Genomic DNA, 22,507 nt, shown 5'->3' on the forward strand with positions numbered 1-22,507 from the left:
TATCCATGAAAAGAGATTTTCAAGACAAGACTAAAAAGTGCTCCGGATGGAAAACTTCCCACCCTCCTCTAGAAATATCCAGATGTCTAAGTTTTACTAAGTTTTCAAGCCCATATGGTAGTTCTTTTAGGGATGAGAGCCCTGAGAGGGTTAATTTTCTTAGTTTCTGAAGTTTAGCCAGTGAAGGTATATCATCGAAGGCAAGGGCATTTCGCCAAGATTAGTGCTGAAGGTTTTATCAAATCAGAAAGCTAACCCAAAGTGATTCTATTCCAAAGAGATCAAAGAGGTTGAGGACTCAAGGTTGTGCATATGCTTGAAGAATGTTTCGGAGAAGCCGATCGAACAAGAATTATGTTGTAGCAACAAAGTTGATAGGTGGGGACAATTTGGTTGACCTTGAAAATGTTTTGATATTATTCATTGTCAATGAGACTCTCTCTGGATTTTTCATCCCATTCTTCCTCCTTAGTGACTCCTTCAGCCATAATCCAGACTTTTACCATGAAGAGAGGTTGTTCCTCAGGATGTTAATTGCTGATCTCTGATCACGTCATGCATCCTCACATATCCATTATAATCTTCGATACCTTTCCCATCATGCATGCATCTTTGAGTTCCTTGAGATAAGCATGCCTCCTCGTCCTTTCTCAGCTCAGACCCTCCTCATCGATCAATCCTTCCGCCATCCAAAGACTCAATCAAGTGATGAACAAATATGTAGACGCCCTCCGGATATAGAACGCAATATAAGAAACACGCACGTAATCTTGTCATTCCAAGAACTGCTTGTAACCTAATTTGAGACTCCAAATGACATCTTTGCCCATGCCATCAACTGGTCATCGCTTGATGTCTTGAGTCCCTCGCGAGGCATTCTCCGGACTTCCAATTGATATTCTTTCCTTAAAGCACCTCAATGCTGATCAAGGCCAAGAGCTCCTCCACATTCGCAGGCTACCTTCCTCGTAATTGGCTCAATTTCAAAGTATACTAATAACATCCTCACCGCCAACTTTCTCCTTGAACCAAAAGCCCAAGATTCTTCACCCGCAAGGGCACTCTTCACTTTAATTTCTTTTGGCTCTCCATGCTATGACAAACATTGATGAACGGGTAGTCACACAATTTTGGAACCATTACATCCATCAGCCTTCGAATGCCCACATCTTGTAGAGAAACACTCTCCCACACATCATCTAAGAAGATTACAAAGTTCCTCCTCCTTTTAAAAGCTTCATGTAACACCAGTGCTCTACTTGTTTCATCGGTGGATGAAGAGAGGTCATAGCCCAACTTTTCCGCAATTTTTTCTTGTATCTTCGCCAAGTTGAAAGAACTGGAAACATCCACCCACATGACAATAGCAAAACTGGCTCTTTCTTCCTTCATTTAATTGTAAATGTGCCTCATGATGGTTGTCTGACCAACACCCCATACCAAATATTCCAATCTTCCTCACCTCGATTCATGATGCATTGCAAAATCTCCTTTCTTCCTTTCTCGTAGTGAACTACCATGTAGCTCGTTGTTGTAAACCTGGATGAAGTTTCTCGTAGTGAATCAATGAATATACTTTCACTTTGATGAAACTGACTTTCCTATCTCTTGAAGAGTTTTGACTCTCGTGGAGGGCTCCATCGCTTTTCTTGCTTCTTCCAACGAGTAGTAATTTAGGGCAAGATCTTTTGAAGCACTATGATGCGCATCAAAAGAGCTTTCAAGTTTCTCACATCATTTTCATCTCCTCAAGTTCTTCAACCAATTTGTTACCTCTTCTTTCGGTTCTTTTCCATGCTTTTACTTCGCCTCGTGTTCAGGTTTGGTACTAAGATCTCTTTTTGGCCCTCAAAGGAATCCAACTCTCTCCCCATAGTTTGTTCATTTTCTTTTAACTTTTTGATATAGTTCAATTGTTGGCAAAATGGTCGGCATGTTTGGCAAAAACATGATAACACCCGGAGATGATGGCTTCCATAATCCCCATCAGATAGATTAAGGAGCTTGTGCATGCCTTTAAATTAGCTGGGACAACAATAAACATTTACCATATAAGAGAAATGGGCTCACCGGGCAAAATGAGGGGAATAGAAATAACACAAAGAAACCGTGTCACCAATATTTACCAAATAGAAATATTATCTAAAACATAACATGAATGCAGGTATACATACCTTTCAACATTATAAATCTTACACAAGAAAATCATTATGACATTTAAGAAACAACTTAAAAACATATTAATCTGGAGCTATGTAACTAAAAATTATTAAGATAAACATAAGATGGATTTGCTATATATATATATATATATCGAGTTGCCTTAAATCCAGTGTTTCAAATGGGACTTCACAAGATCTTGAAACACATATCTCTTAACACATATTCAAATTTATTTCTTTCTCAGTTGTTAAGTTTTTCCATTGTGAAGGAAGCTTATGTTAATGAAGTGATTCAACAGTTGAACTTGTTAATTTTGGTTTTCTAGCAAAGGTGCACTCATGAAAAATAAGTAGTGATGAAATCATCTGATAATCCAAATAAAACCACTAGATCTAGAGACAATTTCAAGTATATGAGAAATTGGACAACACATGTTGTATAAATAAATGAAGTTAAATCTTTCCAAAAAAAAGAAGAAGATCTTCTTACCATCTACCAGATTTGTTGTGAAAGCTCATATATATATATGAACATCACATTCTGATCTCACACAAAAGCAATTCAGGGGATTCCACTATTAGAGTATGGTTTAAAAATCTCCAATCATGTATCTTCAGAAGAAACACACAAAGTGACTAGTGTTACTCGTTCTTGCCCTCTACCAAGTTTTTGTTTCGAGAGCTCACATAACCGATTCATCTGATTTTCAGCTGAGCGTTCATGAACTCGATCTGTTTGAAAAAGATAAGAGAATGAAAATAACCATGAGAATTATTGTTAGAACATTAAATTTTCCTAATATCTTTTTCTTGATGGATTCAACTAAAAATTATGAATGCTCAAAGGAACAAAAGATAGAAAGATTTAAACTTAAAACTTCTCAGCATCATACCGAGATTTTTGAATGTCGCCCAGATGAATTTTTAGGGGAGTGATGCGATACTTGATAATTAACTACCATCCCATTTCCATTTTTCTTTTTCTTCAAGTAAAAGCATAGCTTTCTTGGATGCCATAACAATGAAGAATAACCTTTTTAGGAGATTCTCCAAACTTTACTTTTCAGAGCATACCTTTTTCTTAACCTATAAGCTTCATGAATGTTGGAAAGCGAGTCCCACCAAAAATAACATTTAGACCTCTCACTGGCACTGGTTTTAGGAACAAAGGCATGTATGTGTTAGTTGTGAAATAATTATTTTGAGATGAGAACTATAATCACCTAAAAAGATAAGTACACAATTTTGACTATATTTCCTCATTTCAGTGCCCTAGAAGATAAGTACATTGTGAAATAATTACTTCAATTCTAATAACCTTAGCATTGGTAAGTAATTTATTAGCTAGTGAAAAAACTCTGTAATAAGTGGTGTACTAATTAGTAACTCGCATTGGGGTTATTAACATTGATACCAAGGTTAGCACCATAAAAAAAATAATAAATAATCAAAAAAATCTAAGTGGGAAAGGTAGATACTAAGGTTATTTCCAATGCCACACCCAAATCCCAAATTTAGAATCAAATTTGGGTGTGGGTTGCGCCAATCCACACATAAATTTGACCCCAAATTTCGGATCCCACATAAATATTAATTTATTAATCAATTTTTTTATTTTTATAATTATTATAATTAAAATTATAAAATTAATAATTCATTAATGTAATTATAAGTAGTTATTATATACCTACAATATTAATTGTATGCAATTAATTACTTAATTAATAATAAAATTATTAATAAAATTAATTTATGATAAATTTATGAAACTAGAATAGTTAAAATTTTATTAAAAATAACCTTAATAAAAGCTAATACAATGAAAAACTAATTATATTAAAAACTCAATATTACGTAGAATCAATAACATCGCACTAAATTGTCAAATAATTTTCAAAAGGATTCAAAGTTGAAATAGGTGGTTGTTGAAAATGTCCCTGCATAATTCCTTATTGTTCAGGTTATTGTTGAAAATGCTACTCTTTTAATTTATTTTTATTAATTATTTATTAAATTGTAATAAAATTTAATGAAATTATTGTTAAAAATGATTAATTTCAAATATTCTTTTATTGAATAGTAATAATATAAAAAAAGATATGGAAAGAATATTTTGTGAATATGCTTTTTTGATTTGAGGTTTATGGTTGGAGTATAATTTATTATAGCATAACCAAACTTGGGATTTTAGAAAGTGAGAAATTTGGAGTTGTGGATTGAAGATGACAGTAAGTGAAAAACCAAATATTAAAGAGAATCATAATATATTAAGCAAAAATTACAGATCGACATGATATCAAAAAGTACTATGTTAAAGAAAAACTTTATATAATACATGCAAACATGTTATATTAAGTGAAAATATAATATAATGCAAGGATAGCTGGTTTAGTAAGTGAAAAAACTCTATAATAAGTGGATAGGTAGTTTATTAATTGCAAACCCATCATCTTTTGCGTATTATTCTTTTTAAATTGAAAACTTATTTATATTAAAAATATATACTATTTGAAAATAATATATTTAATATATTAATATTAACCGATCGAATAGATTAGTGCGACTATCCATGATCCTATTATATTAATTAATTATAAATCATAATGGTTACCCTTGTGTAATTCCGGCTTCAGGGTTATTGTAACCCCGGATCAGGGTTACCCCACATTAAATTTTTTTTACTATTTTAATTATTATTATTTTTTTTATGTAGGTGATTATCGTTCTTATCTCAAAATAATGTTATCCTAATTATGGTAATTTGCAATTTAAATTTGTGAAATAAAAGATATTTCTTATTTAAATTTAATGGTAAAAAATATTTTTCAAAATACTAAATATTTTTATATTTAATAAATAGTTTATTAAATTACACTATGTTATTTGCATTATGTTAATTATGTTGTTTGATTTGTATCAAGAAGTTGGAATGAAAAAGTTTTAAGGTTTATGGTTATAACTTAATTGTAATAAATAAAAATTGTTAAGACTATATATTATAAATGTAAAGAGAGTAATAAGAATAGAGAGACTAAATATTTACCAAAACCCTTCAAAATTCACCTCTTCTTTATTTCTCTTTCTCTTTTTCTTCTCTTCTTATTCATCAAATACAAATGAGAGAGGGGGTACTTATAGGTTTACAAGAATTGAACAAACGGTCAGGATTGATTTGATCAGACGGTCTAAAATACGTTGGTTGGTGGAATAGTAACAGTACCGGTGTCTGCTACAGTATCACCTCCTGCTACAATGATTTGCTACAGTAGGCATTCATTATAATATATATTTATAACACTCCCCCTTGGATGCCTGCGACCAAAGGATATGCCTCGTTAAAACCTTGCTAGGAAAAACCTAGTGGGATAAAAACTTAGCTAAGGAAAAAGAGTACACTATCCTTGGTATATTTAAGGGTTACTGCCTCATTAAAAACCTTGCCTAGGAAAAACCCATTAGGATAAAAACCTTGGCGAAAGGAAAAAGAGTACAGTCTCCCCCTCAAATAAATAGCCTTTAACTTATATTAGAAGTACTTACATCCTTAAGTCTTCTCATCCCGATTTTGTGAATAAGTTTTTGGTGAGTGCACTTGGGAAGTGATTTTGTGAATAGATCTGCTTGAGATCGAATCTTTTGAACTTCTATAACGCCTTCTTTCTGGAGATCATGAGTGTAGAAAAATTTTGGTGATATATGCTTTGTTCTGTCACCTTTAATATAACCTCCTTGTATTTGAGAAATACAAGCGCTGTTGTCTTCATAAATTACTGTAGCATTTGTTGTTACTGATGGTAATTTGCATGATGACTGTATATGCCCAATCATAGATCGTAACTATTGGCATTCATGACTTGCTTCATGGAGAGCTAGAATTTCAGCATGATTTGATGAAGTAGCTGTAAGAGTTTGTTTTGTGGAATTCCATGAGATAGCTGTACCATTGTAAGAAAATATGTAAGGATCAGACATATGCCCAGCATCAGCAAAGCCTATGAGGTTGGATGAAGATTCTTGTGGATAGAATAAGCCCAGATCTGTAGTTTCTCGTAAATAACATAGCGCATCTTTTACTCCTTTCTAGTGTCTTTGTGTCGGTGTAGAACTGTATCTTGCTAGCAGATTTACTGCAAAAGCTATATCTGGTCTTGTATTATTGCAAAGGTACATTAATGCACCGATTGCACTTAAATATGGAGTTTCTGGATCAAGAATGATCTCTCTTTCTTTAGGTGGGCGAAATGGATCTTTCTGAACATCAAGAGTCCGGACGACCATTGGCGTACTTAATGGATAAGCCTTCTCCCATATTGAATCTCTTTCAAACGACCTTTTTCTCGTATAGGGTTGATTGATGCACAAATATTCCTGAGGATAAGTGCTCAATTTGTATACCCTATGGAATTTGGTCTTTCCCAAATCTTTTCATTTCAAATTCTTTTTCTCGAGATATGATCTTTCATGATTGCAATTTCAGGAAGGAGTGCCTACAAGATTTAAATCATCCACATATACTGCTATCACAACAAAAACCGTTAGTATAACTTTTTAATAAACACACATGGACATATACTATCATTTTTGGTACCCTTCTTTTTATAAGATATTCATGAGACGGTTATACCACATCCGTCTAGATTGTTTTAATCCATAAAGAGATCTCTGTAATTTAATAGAGTATAAATGATGACTATTTGTAATGTTTGTTTTTCTATATCCTTCAGGTATTTTCATATATATGTCATTTTCAAACAATCCATATAGATATGCTGTGACAACATCCATCAACTGCATATCTAATTTATTACTTGCTGTCATAGTAATTAGAAATCGAAAAGTAATTCCATCCATTACAGAAGAATATGTTTCTTCATAATCAATACCAGGCATTTGAGAAAAACCTTAGCGAGCAGTCTTGCTTTTAGTATCCTTATAATTTGATTATTTTCATTTCTTTTTCTCATGAACACCCATTTATTATCGATTGGTTTTATCCCTTATGGTGTTGGTACTATCGGCCCAAACACCTCTTGTTTTGATAGTGAATTTAGCTCAGCCTGGATAGATTTTTCCATTTTGGCCAATCATTTCTTTGTCGACATTCTTCAATAGATCGTGGCTCTGGATTATTATCAGTATTTATTTCTATATATGTAGCCACATTGTAGATGAATATATCGTTTATTTCGGTCTCATCCCGATTCAATCTTTGACCATCATCTACATAGCAAATTAAATTTTCAATATTTTCAGAAATATCATTTCCCATTGATTCTTCATTAACTTGTTCTGAGGGTTTTATAATTTCCTCTCCCTTTTTACATGGGAGATCCCTCTCTTCATTTTTCTGCTTCCTCTTTCTAGGAGCTGAATCTTTAGCGCTAATTGGTCTTCCACGTTTTTGTCATGGTTTATTTTCTACTTGATTTTCTTTTAATGGATTCTTAGGAATCTCAATTCTTGTAGGAGTATTGGCAGCTGGTATATATGATTTGGTTACTATTTTAGTATCGATGAATGCATCGGGTATTTCATTTGCAATATTTTGCAATTTAATGATCCTTTGAACTTCAAGTTCACATTCATTATTGCGAGGATCATATGTATGTAATCATGATGCATTCCAATCAATTTCTTTTGGTTCATTTTGAGTAATCATTTCTTCCCCTAATGAAGGGAAGACAGATTCATCAAAATGACAATCTGCAAATCTTGCAGTAAATACATCCCCTGTTAATGGTTCTAAATATCTTATAATTAGAGGAGAATCATAACCAAAATATATGCCAAGTCTGCGTTGTGGAATAATTTTTTGTACGATTTGGTGGTGGTATTGGCACATATACAGCACAACCAAATGTTCTTATATATGAAATATCAGGCTTTTTACCCATAACAAGTTGGTGTGGTGAATATGAATTACATGCAGTGGGTCAGATCCGTATTAAAGCTGCAACATGCAAAATGGCATGACCCCACGCACTTGTAGGCAGTTTTGTCCTTAATAACATTGGACGGGAAATAATCTGGAGTCTTTTAATTAATGACTCTGCTAACAAGTTTTGGGTATGTATATGAGCAACTAGATGCTCAACATATATTCCAACTGCATACAATAATCATAAAATGATTTTGATGAAATTTCACCAGCATTATCAAGACGAATTGTCTTTATGGGACAATCTGGAAATTGTGCTTTAAGCCTAATAATTTGTGCCATTAACCTTGCAAATGCTACATTCCTTGTAGATAGAAGTGAAACATGGGACCATCTAGTCGATGCATCGATTAAAACCATAAAATATCTAAATGGTCCACATGATGGATGTATTGGTCCACATATATCTCCTTGTATTCTTTCTAAAAATTTAGGAGATTCACCAATCATCTTAGTTATAGAAGGTCTGGTTTTTAGCTTTCCCATTGAGCATGCTGAACATGCATATTCATTGTGTGTTAGGATTTTATAATCCTTCAGTGGGTGTCCATAAGACCTATTAATAATCCGGCACAGCATAATAGCACCCGAATGTCCAAGTCTTTCATGCCATATTTTATATATCTCTGGGTCATTAACCTTCCGAGTTAATACCGTATGTGATTCCATCTCTTTAATACGTGTAAAATATAATCCTGAGGATATACAGGGAAAGCTTTCAAGTACACGTTTTTGGCATGAAATAACTTGTGTAATATAAAGATATTCTTTTCCATCATTATCAACCGTCTCTAAATGATATCCATTGAGACTTATATCTTTAAAGTTTAAAAGGTTCCTCCTAGACTTAGGAGAATAGAGAGCATTTTTCATCTGCAAGGATGTCCCATTTGGCAACATCAATGTTGTTTCTCCAGAACCTTCAACCAGGTCTGATGACCCTATTATTGTGGCTATACATGCCTTTCTAATTGATAAGTATATAAAATATATTTTTCTTGTCAAAATGGTATGTGTTGTCCCGCAATCAATAATGCATTCATCATTAGCCATATTCTAACAAAACAGTAGAAAAACATAATTTAATAAAACATAAAGACAGATTACAAATTAGTCTATAAGGAAATCTGACATATCTAAATATGCATTTTCAGTTACATTTAAATTATTTATAGAATTATCCTCAATTGGGTCAACTGTGGGGTTGTCAGCAAAATTTGTCTCAATATCTTTACCTTTCTTATTTTTTAAATGATTCTTGGTAAAAGATGGAAAAAAATATTTAGAGGTTCTACAAATTACGTACCAATGACCTTCCCGGCCTAACGATAGCGGTATCCTTCTTTATCTCTAACCCTATCTTGTGGCTTTTGTTGTTTTTTATTGATGTACATCAATTTTTGCTATCGCGTGGTCCGATATTATTTCACCTCTATCACAACGCGCCGTCCTCGACCACCATAATGTCCTCGTCCCACCGCGGTTTTTTAAAAATAAGTACCACGACCATGCCATCTTTTTCACCCAAAATTAATTTCTGGCAGTGGTGCTAACCCAGATGGTCGAGATTGATGATTCTGCATCAACAATTCATTGTTTTGCTCCGCCACAAGGAGACAAGAAATTAATTCAGAGAATTTTGTGAAATTTTTTTCTCTATATTGTTGTTGTAATATAACATTTTGTGCGTGAAATGTTGTAAATGTTTTCTCGAGCATCATAACTTCCGTCAATGTTTCTCCACAGAAACGTAGCACTGAAACAATTTTAAATAGCTCAGAATTATATTCTTGCACGCTTTTAAAGTCTTGAAACCTGAGGTTTAACCAATCATTATGTGCTTTGGGCAAGTAGACCATTCTGAGATGCTCAAATCTTTCTTTCAGGGATAACCACAATTCCTGTGCATCCTCAATGGTCAAATATTCATTCTTCAGTCATCATCAATATGATGCCTTATAAATATTAAGGCTTTCACCTTATTATCAATAGGCTCATTATTATTAGCCTCAATAGTTTTGCTCAGGTTCCTTGCTTTCAAATGGAGCTTGATATCGTGGCTCTAGGATATATAATTGCTTCATGAGATTTAAATGGCCTCGAATTCTCTTTTTGCGATATTTGCCATTTTCTCTTCAAAATAATAATATAGCAAGTAATTAGAATAGAATGTATAGAATAAAAATATAAATCCTATATACTGGTCATGTATATGATACTATTTATGTATACAGTACTGTTCATGTACACAATAATATTTATATATATGGTATTGTTCATGTATACAATACTATTCATATCTACGATATTGTTCATACGCTGTAATTATTGCAGCATTGGGAATGAAAATTTGTTTGAAAATGATTATGAGTTAAAAGGGAAGAAGAAGGAAAGATAAGGGAGAAAAGAGAGTAGGGGCCTATGGAGGACAAGCCGGCCGACGAAGAGATCCGAAGGGGCCAACGGAGGAGAAAAGAGTGGCCGGCGGAGAATAGATAATTTGGATTTTATGGAAAAACTCATTGTAATATTAATATTATTGTTTTTCATGTTTATTTTAAAAGTATTGGTAATATTAGCCTTAGTGGCTTTTGTACTGTATGTTTTTTATGTATGCTTCTAAAAAAACCCTATGTATGGTTGACTGAAATTATGTAATAAATAAAATGTATGGTTTGTGATAAATGTTTGTGTGATAAGAATGTGAAGCGTTCTTTCCTTATGTTGAGCATTACTTTTCTCAGGTTTTAACGCTAATATGTGTGTATTTATGTTACTTTCATGCAGGTAGGGTTGTGAGGCCGATTATGAGAAGAAAAAGCCAATGTGGGTCGTAATGCACCAATTTTGGAGAAAATATTGCTAAGGTTCAAACGTAAAGACATAGGTTGGGTTTGAGATGCGGGAATGTGTGCCAACCTCCTCGTATGCAAGTTAGCACAACTATTTGGAGGCGCACAAGGGCAGTCACATTCAAGCATTCCGACTTGTGCATATAGAACAAGATCTCCACCAACATGTCCATTATTAAAGAAGCAAAATGACGCACGACGTAAACGTGTGCCCGTTTGCATTACCTCGATGAAAGCATGGTTTCGCGAACATTTCAGGTAGGCACTGTAGCAGGGCAACGCAGCAAAGCATTGTAGCACCACTGTTCACAGCTGGCCGAGAAAATAGGAAACAGAGAATCCACATGGCGTGTGGAAATTCCACACGCCCGTGCGAAATCCACAGGGGCGCTCACAGGGGCGTGTGGATTCCCAATTTCAGCCCTTTAAAAGCAGATTTCAGCCCCGATTTCAGCATTTTTTCTCCATCTTTTCCCCAACTTGAGAGAGGGCTTCCGCTAGGGTTTTGAGAGGTATAGGCTAGGGATTTGGAGAGGTTCTATGGCTCCAACATCGCGCGCCATTTGGGAGAAGGTTATTGGGAGAGCTTTTGTTGGCATTGATTCGGCGAGGTGCATCCTAGGCCGGACAAAGGGACCCTTGCGACGAATAGAGAACTCTCCACAAGACCATTACCACGACTATCGATGGAGGTTTCTATGGATTTTATGCTTTTACATTTGATTTCATTGATTGTATCTAGCTCCATGGAGAGCTAAATCCGCTAGTGGGTACTTGGGTATTTGTGAACCCTAGGATATATTCGATTCATTGAATCTCTTTATTATGCTTTCAATTGATTGATGTTTATTGTGAGTTCCAATCTTGATTGCTTGATTGTATGAATACTCCCCTAGAGTGACACTAGGGTTGAGAGTTCTTGTTGGTAACCCGTGTGAGTAAGTGACACACCACGAGGGTTAGACAAAGCTAGGTTGGAGAGGGTTGAGAGGGTGAGTCGAGAGATAGCTGAGCGTCCCCTTTCCCCTCCGTTGTGATTTATTCTACCTCCGTTTTCTTGAGTTCTTTGCGGTCATAGTAGAGTGAATGGGCTAAGGGATGACCTTACCTTCTCCTTTACCTTTTCTCTCTTTCTTGTTGCTTTTTACTTTTGTTATTTCACACGTTATCACACAAATCATTATTCATTGTTCAACTAGTTAAGAAACAATTTAAGTGTGTTTACTCCTTACTCCCTGTGGATATGATACCCCACTCACCTGTGATTATTACTTCGACAAACCCGTGCACTTGCGGGGGACCTTGTCAGTTTGCTAGCAGTATTATGCTTACCTGCCGGACCGCCCTTCTTTAGTGTTAAAAATAAAGCGTTCATTCCTTATGTTGAGCATTACTTTTCTCAGGTTTTTACATTAATATGTGTGTTTTTATGTTACTTTTACGCAGGTAGGGCTGTGAGGCTAAGTATGAAGGAAATAGGCCAATGTGGATCATAATGCACCTATTTTTGGAGGAGATCTTACTAAGGTTCAAACGCGAAGACATAGGGACGGTGTGAGATGCTAGAGTGTGTGCCAACCTCCTCGCATTCGAGTGAGTACATCCATTTGGAGGGCACAAAGGCGGTCACACTCGAGCATTCCGTCTTATGCATACAAGAACAAGAACCCCACCAACATATATATCATTGAAGAAGCAAGTGATTCACGATGTGAACGTGTGCCCGTTTTTGTTACCCCGATGAAAGTATGGAATTGGGAAGTTATTCGTGTCGAAGACCGTAGCGAGCAATCGGAGCAACATTGTAGCAGATCTTGTTCACAGTAGCCGAGAAAAATCGAGGAGAAACAAAGAATCCACACGGGCGTGTGGAAATTATCCATGCCCGTGTGGAAATTCCGCGGGCGGCGTGTACCGCTCCACGCCCGTGGAGTTGCTCGATTCTAGCCCCTATTTAAAAGCCGGTTCAGCTCGATTTTTGGTATTCTTTTTCTCCATCTTTTTCCCCAACTTGCGAGAGGGCTTCGGCTAGGGTTTCGAGGGGTATTGGCCAAGGTTTTGGAGAGGTTCTACGACTTTGACATCGTGATTCCATTAGGAAGAAAGTTGGTAGGGGAGCTTCGATCGAGGCGTATCCTATACCGGACGAAGGAATCATTGGACGACGAGTAGAGGACTTTCCACAAGACTATTGATACGACTATCGAGGGGGTTTCTTTATGGATTCATTGCTTTTAACATTCTATTTCTTTGATTGTACTTAGCTCCATGGAGAACTAAACCCCTAGTGGGTACTTGGGTGATTGTGAACCCTAGGATGTATTCGTTTCTTTGAACTTCTTTATTATGCTTTCAATAAATTGATGTTTATTGTGAGTTCCAACCTGGAATGCTTGATTGTATGAACATTTCCCCTAGAGTGACACTAGGGTTGAGAGTTCTTGTTGGTAACCTTGTGAGTGAGTGACACACCACGAGCGTTAGACAAAGCTAGGTTGGAGAGGGTTGAGAGGGTAAGTCGAGAGGTACAGGAGCGTCCCCTTTTCCCTCCGACTTGATAGATTCTACCTCCGTTCCTCGAGTTCTTTGCGTCCATAATAGGGTGAATTGTCTAAGGGATGAACCTCTGCTGGGGCCTAGTTGCGCGTGCAATGGAGTGAAGCGTTGAGGTGATCTTAGTATCTAGGGCTTAATTGTGGCTAGGGACTTTCCGCCTGGACCAAAGGGTTAGGTCTAAATCTAGGAAGAGATTTATCACTTGGAATCCGTAGAGCTCATTGCAACTCTATGCGAGTGCGAGGTGTTGATATTGTTCAATTTCTCCTCCGGGACATGTATAGAGTTAGGCATAGTTGACCTTAGATTTGGGACTATGTGTGTAAGGATTTCCACGACTCACCATTGCATTGATTAGGAAGCATAATAGAGAGTTATTGCACTTGAAACGATTATCCTAGGTGAAGCATCATCCGAGTACCCCATCTTTATCGATTGTCTTGCCTCCTCCTTACTTTTACTCTCTTACTTGTTGCTTTTAATTTCTGAGAATTGAATCAATTCCACACTTATCATTGTTGATACTCCACATAGCTAAGAATCAAATTAAGTGTCTTTACTCGCTACTCCTTGTGGATTCGACCCCGCTCATCCGGGATTATTACTTCGACAAACCCGTGCAGTTGCGGGATATATGCAAGGGGACCTTGTCAATTACTATAACTTTGTTTTATTTACATTCTTGCTCGTATTAGAGTAGTATACATTGCCTAAGTTGTAAGGTTAGAAAGTGAGTGATGGAGGAGTAATAGGTACTCCTTAGCCCCTTGGAATACGATCCTTGGGCTTTTGCACAAGGTATTACTTGGCGACCCCGTACACTTGTGGTTGATCAACCAAAAACTTCTATCCATCTTTTCTCCATCTTTTGAGAGGTGACACGACCGAATATGCGTGTAAACCGCAAGTGCATGGGTGTCAAAGTAATAAATCCCAGGTTAGTGGGTATCATATCCATAGGGAATAGTGAATAAAATCACAATGATTTCTATCTAACTATGATGAGATAAAATTAATGATATGATGAATGAGATTTATATAAAAAGAGGTAAAAGAAATAAGAACGAGAGGCACAATAAAATTGAGAGATAAGGCAAAGAACTCTTGGAACGTTGAGGTAGAGTAAATCAAATCGAAGGGGAAAGGGGGTGCTCCGCTACCTCTCGACTCACCCACTCAATCCTCTCCAATCTAGCTTTGTCTAACCCTCATGGAGTGTCACCCATCCACAAAGGTTACCAATATAGACTCTCAACCCTAGTGTCACTCTAAGGGAGAAATCATTCAACAAGCATTCAAGATTGGAACTCAATTAAAACATCAATAGAGGAAAGCATAATAAAAGGTTTAAAGAAACAATAGCATCCTATAGTTCACAAATCCAAGTACCCACTAAGAGGTATAGCTCTCCATGGAGATAGTTACAATCAACAATGAAATCAAATGTAAAAACAAGTAATCCATTGAAAACCCACCTCGGTAGTCATGTCGATGGTCTTCTAGAGTGGCCTCGTCTCCTTCGAAGGTCCCCTTGTCCGGCCTAGGGCACATCTCGCCGGATCGGTGCCAACGAAAGCTCCCCTAATAACATTCTTCCAAGTAGAGCGCGGTGTCGAAGCCGGAGAACCACTTCAAAAGCTTTGCCAAAACCACTCAAAACCCTAGCCGCCGGTTTCTTGAAAGTTGGGGAAAAGATGGAGAAAAAAATGCTCAAATCAGGCTGAAAAATGGTATTAAATAGGCTGGAATCGGGGATCAACACAGGCCTGTGGATGTTCCACATGCTCGTGTGGATTCTCTAGAATTCTGATTTTCGGCTGGCTCTGAATAGTAACTGCTACATTAAATTACTGCATCGATTTGCTACAGTATCTTCACCAAAAACACTCCTGAATCCACTTTTCATCGAGGCAACATAAACGGGCACACATTTATGCCGTAGATTGCGACACTTTAATAAACAGGTTCATTGGTGAAGATCTTGCTATCATTGCACAAGTTGGGATACGCAAATATAACTGCCTTCGTGCCTCTCCAACTTATTGTAATGGCTTGAATACATGGAGGTTGGCACACATTCACGTATCATAGAGTCCCACTTGTGTCTTCACGTTTGTTGCTTCCAAGATTCCACCAAATAGTGCGTTCATGATCTACTTTTGGCTTCTTTTCTTAGTACTTAGCTTCACAACCCTACATGCTCAAAAGAACACAAATACACATGTATTAATGCTTAAACCTACTAAAAGTAATGCTCATCATAAGGAAAGAACACTTCGCATTCTTATCACACAAGCACTTATCAAGAGGCTTGCGGCTAGGGTTTAGAGGGGCTTTGGCAAGGCTTTTGGAGTGGTTCTACGGCTTCTACACCGCGTTTCTCTTCGAAGATAGTTATTAGGGGAGTTTTCATTGGCACCGATCCAGCGAGGTGTACCCTAGGCTTGACAAGAAGACCTTTGGAGAGGACGAGGCAACTCCACAAGATTATTGACATGAATACCGAGGGGGTTTTCTCGTGGATTACATGTTTTTACTTTAGATTTCATTATTGATTGTATCTTGCTCCATGGAGAGTTAAACCCCCTAGTGGGTACTTGGAGTTGTAAACTCTAGGGTGCTATTGTTTCATTGACCTTTTATTATGTTTTCCTTAATTGATGTCTTTAATTGAGTTCCAATATTGAATTCTTGTTGAATGATTTCTCCCTTAGAATGACACTAGGGTTGAGAATCCATCTTGGTAACCTTTGTAGATGAGTGACACACCATGAGGGTTTGACAATGCTAGATTGGGGAGTGTTGAGAGGGTGAGTCGAGAGGTAACGGAGCGTCCCCTTTCCCTTCCGGTGTGATTTATCCCACCTATATGTTCCAAGAGTTCTTTGCAGTCACATTAGAGTGAAGGCTAAAGGATGAACTCCGTTGGGACTTAGTTGCGCGAGCAACAGAGTGAAGCGTTGAAGTGACTTTAGCACCTGGGACTTAATTGTGACTAGGTGTCTTTCGCCTGGACCAAAGGGTTAGATCTATACATAGGAATATGACTTATCATTTGGAATCCCTAGAGCTTCTTGCAATTGTACACAGTTTGAGGTGTTGAGATTGAGCGATTTCTCTGCTGGGGCATAGTGTAGAATTAGTTACAGTTGACCTGAGGTTTGGGACCGTGTATTTGAGGATTTCCATGACTCATTAAGCATCATTCAGAAGACATAATAGTTGGTCTTGTACTTGAAGCATTAAGTCTAGGGAGAGAATTGTCCGAGTACTCCACTTTCTATCGATTGCCTTTCCTCTCATTTTATTGTACCTCTCTTTCTTATTTCTATTAGTTCTTTTTGCATAAATTTTATTCCCACTATCATTGACTCATCTTTATCATAGTTAAATAGCAATCTTGGTGTTTCTAATCACTATTCCCTGTGGGTACGATATCCCATTCACCTGGGAATTTATTACTTCAGACAAACTTGTGTACTTGCGGGTCACACGCAAGGGACGTTGCCAGAAATCATGATAAGTTTTCTCATTTTTTACAAATTAATATGTATAGGTCAAACAAATTATTTTTTAAAAAAATATTTGTAAAATTTTGATCACAAGGATTTTTACAAATTAGTAATTTTAGTATAAATAAATTATATTTAAAAAAACTAGTAAAAATCTAGAATTTGGACCTTGGCTTTTTACAAAACAGTATGTATTGTATAAAAAATAGTTTTTTCCGAAAAAAAAATATGTCAGATTTTATAGTTTCACGCCTTTGCTTTTAATAAATTATCATATATATAGTACTTAAAATATATTTGTCAAAAAAATATTTTACTGAACTATAGTTTAGGTGTTTTTTTTAGGCTTTTCACAGATTAGTATAAAAAGATAAGTCTCTTTGGCTTTTCCCAAATTAGTATATATGGTATAAATAGTAAATACAATATATTATTAAAAATTATATTTATGAGAATCTAGAATTGGTCCATTGCGGTTTTACAAATCAATATGTACTATGTTATAAAAATATATATATTTAGGAAAATATTTGTGAAATTTTATAGTTTTGCCTGCTGGATTTTTATAAATTAATGCAAATATATAATAGAAAACATATATATTTTTTCAAAAAATATTCGTAAATATCTATATTTTAGCTTAGCTTTTTACAAATTAGTATATAGTATAAAAATGTATAATTTTATTAAAGTATTTTAAAAAATCATTTGTTGGGGCACAATTTTTTTTTCTTAATTGGCTCGTAAAAAAAAGGTCTGTTAACTTGTGGAGTTTTTCTTGACGAAATTGTTTGTCACAAAAAAAAAATGGGTTACGTGACAAATAATTTTCCGGGCACAATAATATGAAAATAATATTGACTAGCACATGATTCGTCACAATTAAATTTCATAATGAAAATTTTTATGACAAAATATTGTTAGATCGACTCGCAGATAATATTTTCATCATAACAAATAAAAATATTAGTGCCAAAACAATGTTGTCACAAATATGCTTCACTGTAGCCAATATTTCCCAAACACCCACTAGAAGAAAAATAGGAATTTGGCACGGTAATTTTGGCATGGAAATGAACCCAAAAATAGTGACAAACTGATTTTGGCATGGATTTTGACATAGAATAGTAACTGTGGCTATAACATGCGTGACAAATGTAATTTGTCACAGAATAGTAAAATCGTGATGAAATTGTCACGGTTCTTGTCACAGTTTTTTCCACGGTCTAATTTGTCACGATTTTTGGCACGGTAGAGTTTGTTACTATTTTTGGCACGGTCGAGTTTGTCATGGTTTTTGGCACGGTCAAGTTTGTTAAGGTTTTTGGCATGGTCAAGTTTGTCACGTATTTTGGCACGGTCGAGTTTATCACAAAAATAATTTTTTGGCACAATTTTCGTCACGTTTTTAAATTTAACATGATTGTCGACACATTTTTTGTCACTTTTTTTCTTCATTTTGAATTTACTGATGATATTAATGACAACGCATCTTGCGTGTGACCCGCAAGTGCACAGGTTTGTCGAAGTAATAAATCCCATGTGAGTGGCTATCCTATCCATATGGAGTAGGGAATAAAAATACCAAGATTGCTATCTAACTAAGCGAAGAAGGAATAATGATTTTGTTGATAAAATGTAATGAAAGCAAGAATAAAAGAAACAAAAAAGAGAGAAGCACAAGTAGATGAAAGGTAAGGCAATCGATAGAAGTGGGGTACTCGGATATTGTTCCACCTAGGACAATTTCTTCAAGTGCAAAATCAATTATTATATCTCCTAATTGACGCTTAATAAGTCGTGAAAATCCTTAAACACATGGTTCCAAACTTAAGGTCAACCGTGACTAACTCTACACTATATCCAGGCGGAGAAATCGATTAATCTCAACAGCTCACACTGTGTAGAGTTGCAAGACGCTCTAGGGATTACAAGTGACAAACCCCATTCCAATGTATAGATCTAGCCCTTTGGTCCAGGCGAAAGACCCCTAGTCGCAATTAAGTCATAGGTGCTAAAGTCACTTCAAAGCTTCACTCCCTTGCCTGTGCAACTAAGCACCAGTGGAGGTCATCCCTTAGCCCATTCTTTCTAATATGACCACAAAGAACTCTTGGAACGTAGAGGTAGGATAAATCACATCGAAGGGGAAAGGGGACGCTCTACTACCTCTCGACTCACCCTCTCGACCATCTCCAATCTTGCAATGTCTAACTCTCATGGTGTGTCACTCGTTCACAAAGGTTACCAACGTAGACTCTCAACCCTAGTGTCACTCTAAAGGAGAAATCATTCAACAAGCGTTCAAGATTGAAACTCAATTAAAGACATCAATTAAGGAAAACATAATAGAAGATTAATGAAACAAATACATCCTAGGGTTCACAAATCTAAGTATCCACTAGAGGTTTAGCTCTCCATGGAGCTAGTTACAATCAACAATGAAATAGAATGTAAAAACAAGTAATCCATAGAAAAACCCTATTGGTGTTCTTGTTGATGGTCTTGTGGAGTAGCTTTGTCTTCTCCAAAGGTCCCCTTGTATCGCCTAGGACACACCTCGCCGGATCTATGCCGACGAAAGCTCCCCCAATAACGGTGTCGAATCCGTAGAACCACTCCAAAGACTTGCCAAAAGCCTCTCCAAACCTTAGTGACAAGGTCCCTTTGCGTATATCTCGTAAGTGCACGGGTTTATCAAAGTAATAATCCCGGGTGAGCGGGGTTGAATCCACAGGGAGTAGGGAGTAAAGGCACTTAATTCGATTTTTAGCTATGTGGAGTATCAACAATGATAAGTGTGGTAATGATTCAATTCTCAGAAATTAAAAGCAACAAGTAAGAGAGCAAAAGTAAGGAGGAGGCAAGGCAATCGATAAAGATGGGGTACTCGGATGATGCTTCACCTAGGATAATCGCTTCAAGTGCAAGAACTCTCTATTATGCTTCCTAATCAATGCAATGGTGAGCCGTGGAAATCCTTACATACATAGTCCCAAATCTAAGGTCAACTATGCCTAACTCTATACATGTCCCGGAGGAGAAATCGAACAATCTCAACACCTTGCACTCGCATAGAGTTGCAATGAGCTCTAGGGATTCCAAGTGATAAATCTCTTCCTAGATTTAGACCTAACCCTTTGGTCCAGGTGGAAGGTCCCTAGCCACAATTAAGCCCTAGATACTAAGATCATCTCAACGCTTCACTCCATTGCACGCGCAACTAAGCCCCAGCGGAGGTTCATCCCTTAGACCATTCACTCTATTATGGTCACAAAGAACTCGAGGAACGGAGGTAGAATCTATCACGTCAGAGGGGAAAGGGGAAGCTCCTGTACATCTCGACTCACCCTCTCAACCATCTCCAACCTAGCTTTGTCTAACGCTCGTGGTGTGTCACTCACTCACAAGGTTACCAACAAGAACTCTCAACCCTAGTGTCACTCTAGGGGAAATGTTCATACAATCAAGCATTCAAGGTTGGAACTCACAATAATAAAGAAGTTCAATAAAGCGAATACATCCTAGGGTTCACAATCACCCAAGTACCCACTAGGGATTTAGCTCTCCATGGAGCTAAGTACAATCAAAGAAATCGAATGTAAAAGCAATGAATCCATAAAGAAACCCCCTCAATGGTCGTGTCGATGGTCTTGTGGAAAGTCCTCTACTTATCGTCCAAGGATTCCTTCGTTCGGTATAGGATACGCCTCGATCGAAGCTCCCCTACCAACCTTCTTCCTAATGGAATCACGATGTCAGAGCCATAGAACCTCTCCAAAACCTTGGCCAATACCCCTCGAAACCCTAGCCGAAGCACTCTCACAAGTTGGGGAAAAGATGGAGAAAAGAATACCAAAATCGGGGTTGAATCGGCTTTAAATAGGGCTGGAATCAGGCGACTCCACAGGCGTGTATGGTACACATGCCCGTGCGGAATTTCCACACGGGCGTGGGTAATTTCCACACTCCCGTGTGGATTCTCTGAAACTGTCATTTTCGATCAACTGTGAAAAGTAACTACTACAGTGTTTGCTCGAAAGAACTCTGCTACGATCGTGTGCAAAAATACTCCCCGAATCCACTTTTCATCGAGGTAACATAAACGGGCACACGCTTTATGCCGTGGATCGCTTTGCTTCTTCAATGACGGATAAGTTTATGGAGATCTTGTTCTATGTGCATAAGTCGGAATGCTTGAGCGTGATCGCCCTTGCGCCCCTCAAATGGTTGTGCAAACTCAAATACGGGAGGTTGCGCACACTCTAGCATCTCGCACCCGACTTATATCTTTGCGTTTGAACCTTAGCAAGATTTCCTCCAAAATCGGTGCATTGTGATCCACATTGGCTTATTTCCTTCATAATTGGTTTCACAACCCCTACCGCATAAAAGTAACATAAAAACACACATATTAATGAAAAAACCCGAGAAAAGTAATGCTCAACATAAGGAAAGAATGCTTCACATTCATATCACACAAGCACTTATAACCTAGCTGACGACCTCTCAAAAGATGGAGAAAAGTTAGAGAGGAGAGGGGAAAAAGATCCAAAAAAAAGGCTGAATCGCGGCTTAAATAGAGTTGGAATCGGGAATCCACACGCCCCTGTGGATTCTTCACATGGGCCTGTGGAGTTTCCACACAGGCATGGGAAATTTCCACATCCCTGTTTGGATTCTCTAGAAACCTGATTTTCGGCCGGCTATGAATGATAACTGCTACAGTATATTACTACAGTGATTTGCTATAGTACTGCTACAGTGCTCCGTCAAAACACTCCCAATTCCACACTTTTCATCGAGGCAACATAAGCGGGCACACATTTATGCCGTAGATCACTACTCTTCTTCAATGAAAGTCCACATTGGTGAAGATCTTGCTATCAATGTACAAGTCAAGATACACAAATGTGACTGCCTTCATGCCCCTCAAACTCATTGGAATGCCTTGACTACATGGAGGTTGGCACACATTCACATATCTTAGAGCCCCACTTGTGTCTTCGCGTTTGTTCCTTCCAAGATTCCACCAAATAGTGCGTTCACGATCAACTTTTGGCTTCTTTTCTTAATACTGAGCTTCACAACCCTACATGCGCAAAAGAACACAAATACACATGTATTAGCGATTAAACCTGATAAAAGTAATGCTCAATGTAAGGAAAGAATGCTTCGCATTCTTAACACACAAGCACTTATTAATTAATATGATTTTTTGTCATGAAATCTGGCACAATTCTTTTTAAAAAAATAAAATAAATTACAAATAAATTTATTTAATATTAGAACCTGCATTTAATTTCATCAAAATATAAATTACAATATTTGTAAAGTATGCAAAATGTTATTATAATCATAGCATTCTTACAACAATAAAGTCCAATCGAACATAACCCTATACATCATCATATACCTTATAGTTCATCTTAAGAGAAATATGAGCTCTATTCAGAATTGGAGAGTGCTTAGATAATTCTTCAATGT

The 22,507-nt window shown here is 36.9% G+C and overlaps 1 pseudogene; it reads right to left on the reverse strand.

The window, feature by feature from the left end:
• Nucleotides 1-6,947, reverse strand: part of LOC120271975 — a 15,054-nt pseudogene extending 8,107 nt beyond the window's left edge.
• Between the last annotated feature and the right edge of the window lie 15,560 nt (nt 6,948-22,507).

Source organism: Dioscorea cayenensis, chromosome 2, assembly GCF_009730915.1.
Source record: "Dioscorea cayenensis subsp. rotundata cultivar TDr96_F1 chromosome 2, TDr96_F1_v2_PseudoChromosome.rev07_lg8_w22 25.fasta, whole genome shotgun sequence".
NCBI lineage: Eukaryota > Viridiplantae > Streptophyta > Magnoliopsida > Dioscoreales > Dioscoreaceae > Dioscorea > Dioscorea cayenensis.